At 34.6% G+C, this 3,483-nt stretch overlaps 1 non-coding gene across 1 annotated transcript; it reads right to left on the bottom strand.

Moving 5' to 3' along the window:
- Positions 1-2,860: 2,860 nt before the first annotated feature.
- LOC120210775 lies at positions 2,861-2,965 on the bottom strand. The gene has a single exon (XR_005524528.1). It is a non-coding gene; the product is annotated as a small nucleolar RNA Z107/R87 (small nucleolar RNA).
- Between the last annotated feature and the right edge of the window lie 518 nt (positions 2,966-3,483).

A 3,483-nucleotide genomic window follows, 5' to 3' on the forward strand; every position in this document is an offset into this window, starting at 1 on the left:
TATATTAGAACGACGTTCAATTACAAAGTTGAAACACATCACGAATAAATCTGCACCATCTCTCCTATTTGTTATACATGTGCTAGCAACTTCACGATCTTCTGGTTTTCTTCAGCCTCGGGATCCAGTTCTTCAATCACATCAGCAGCTTCCTCGGATAAAATGACCAAATATTGAGCTAATCTCTGCGTGTGTCCTAGGTAACAAGCAATAAGATCCTCTCTTTGCTTAACTCTTGCCTGAGCTCGCTCCCTTCGAAAACGCCATTGTATATCCCCCTCATAAGGAACTATCGATAGCTCACTTGCTTGCCTCTGAAAATTTTGAACCATGGCTTCAAGCTCACTCACTTGTTTTTTCAGACTTTTAACCTCCCCCTGGCTCGAGCTACCTTCCCTGTTTCGGTATCGTCGTAATACAGTATCTAAACTTGAAATTTTCTCCTTCAACTTCTCATTCTGAGCTTGACTCTTTTGTAATCGCTGCTCTAAAGAATCCTTTTCTTTCGATAAAATCTTCACTTGGTGCTTGCTTTGCTTGAGCTTTTCTTGACTCTCTCCGGCTACTCTTTTGAGGCTCGCCACCTCTTGCCTCGATTCGACAGACTTACTCGAGCTAGAACCTGTCTGACCTTTTACCATTCGCTGATAAAAAACCGACCCCACTCCATTTACAGTTTCCTTCCCTCTTCAAAATCATGGACCCGATCTTATTGGTAATTTTTGATAACTTACCAGTTATCATACACGGCTAAAATAAATTCCCATTGTTTTAGGGAATCCTCACGTGAACTGGTAAATACTCTGCTAGATCATTGGGTTTAAATTGGGCCTTCAATTGGCTTGGGGTCGGGTTAGGTTGCCATGGCTTCGGGTCTGCTCCGACATAACCCCGGACAAATCGAGTATCTACAAGACGGATTTCGTCGGAGATGGGGACGGATGTCGCCGTAGAGAGTGAGAGATGGAGATGAGACTGAGTTGTGATTTAGGGTTTTAGGTTAGAGATGATTTACGATAACACTGTTTACATTTGTGTTGCGAAATTAATATTATGTTTCGCGTAAAAACATTTGACTTTCGCGTTGCGAATTTGACTTCTGTGTTGCGATTTACAAATTCGCGTTGCGAATTTGACTATCGCTTTACGAATTTGACTTTGTGTTGCGAATTTGACTATCGCGTTGCGAATTTGACTTCTGTGTTGCGATTTACAAATTCACGTTGCGATTTAAATATTCGCGTTGCGAAATTGGAAACTGGGTTGCGAAATTAAAGTTCGCGTTGCGAATTTGTTGGTCATTTTGGCAAATCCAAAAAAAGTTGGTTAAATTCGTATATTATAAGACATTTTCGGTCACTGAGGTTATTTTCTCTTCATTTAATCACACGAATTTATTGATAAAATATTTTAAAAAATAAATCCAATGCTGATTTTTTTTTAAAACATATAATGGTTTTATATGGATGATTAATTATTTTTAAATGATACTTTAATTTGTATGTTTAACTCCTATCACTTGTTAGTTTTAATTAAATTTATATAATTTGCATCATTTTATTAATTTAATCAAATATTTTATTAATAAATATTATTTATTAGTCTACCAATTAATATGTCACAAATAATCTCCTCGACACAAAAAAACTCTCAAGAGTTGACCATTCATTTTAAGGGATACATAGGTCTCAATCCTCGAGAGTAAATGAGAAAATTCTTAGATCCCTTTACAGTAGTAGGTATGTATATATATATATATATATATATTAATTTTACTTAACATATTACAATAAATTTAATCATTTTTTAAAATAATAAAAATACACTTGACTTTCTAAAAGATTTAATGCATTTGTCCCGTCCATCATAAAAGTAATCAATAACAATCTTCTCCATGATTGTGTGTGTTCTACCGTAGCATCATTCTTAGGCTTGTAAATGAACTAAGCGAACACGAATCGTTTAATTTTAATTGAATAAATGAACACACACGAATATAAACGAACACAAAAACTTTTGTTAATATTCGTTCATTAAGGAATATAACTTGTTTGTATTTATTTATTTAAATAATAAACGAACATAATAAACAAACGTAAATGAATACAAACAAACAAAATAAATGAACATAATTAAACACAATATATGATTGTAAACAATACCACCAATAACCACATAAAATTCATTATTCATTAACCTATAACTTCAGAGTTAAACGAACGAACGGACAAAAATAAACATACACAAACATAAATGAGCAAATACAAACGAATGTAAACAAATATATGCATACATACATAAATGAACAAATTATCAAACATTCACGAACGAGATATTTGTTCGTGTTCTTTTATTTAATTAAGCGAACATAAAATCTTTTTCATATTCGTTTGTTTAATAAATAAAGCAACTTCCCGCCAAACTATTCTTGAACGATCCGCTGAACCTTCTTTAGGCCTAACCATTCCCATCTTCTAAACCTTGAGATCTATTAATCCAAGGGCAGTGAGATTTTTCTTTAATCCGCCGAACAACGTTGTTGGTTTTTGTTTAATGGTATGGATTTGACATTTTTTGTTCCAAGAAAAAGAATTACAAATTGTAATCATCGTCATCAGAAAGGAAAATGTTCTTCTCATCCATAGCCTTTAAAAAAACCTATGTAGGAAGGTGTTGTAAGATATTTTTCCAATCTCGTCGCTTGATCAACAAGTAAAACCATAATTTCTTCATCCACTATTTGAAATCTTGAAAAATCATACGACTAATCAGATTTATGAAGATCAAACCTAAAGAGATTGCTCAGTGGTGGCGATAAAGTTACAGGTTCGATTATGCCAGCTGACCTTCTACAAAAGAAGATGGCTCAGTTCAGCGGGGTGGTCGACACGCAAAGTTCTCAAGAGATGAGAAGCCTGCATTCCGGTCTGTTGAGCTTGAATTTCATGGAGTCATCACCGCCATCTTCTTTCAGAAAGAAACCTCAGACAGATAAATAAAAAATAAACAATCCACGAATACAACCAAGGCGGAGCTTAAGAAGAGGCGAGGGCCATACTGTGTTGGCCTATATATTTATTTATAGCTGTAAAAATTGGGGTTTCTGTAGAGGGATTGAAGCCCGTGTAAAACTATCTGAGTCCTAGCTCCGGCCCTAATTCTCTTTATGTTCTTTGGGCTTAACAAATAAAATACATCCGAAACTAGGCCTGTAAACGAACCGAACGCACACGAACGGATGTATGTTCATGTTCATTCATTTAATAAATAGACGAACATAAACGAACACGAACATAAACGAACAAATTTTTTTTGTTCATGTTCGTTTATTAAGGAATATAATTTGTTCATGTTCGTTCATTTAATAAACAAACGAACATAAACGAACACGAACATAAACGAACACAAACATAAATGAACACGAACATAAACGAACATAAACGTTGGAGACCCTACCTTCCATTGTTCTTTCATGAAAAATAG

This window comes from Hibiscus syriacus, unplaced genomic scaffold (assembly GCF_006381635.1).
Source record: "Hibiscus syriacus cultivar Baekdansim isolate YM2019G1 unplaced genomic scaffold, ASM638163v2 tig00109926_pilon, whole genome shotgun sequence".
Classification (NCBI taxonomy): domain Eukaryota; kingdom Viridiplantae; phylum Streptophyta; class Magnoliopsida; order Malvales; family Malvaceae; genus Hibiscus; species Hibiscus syriacus.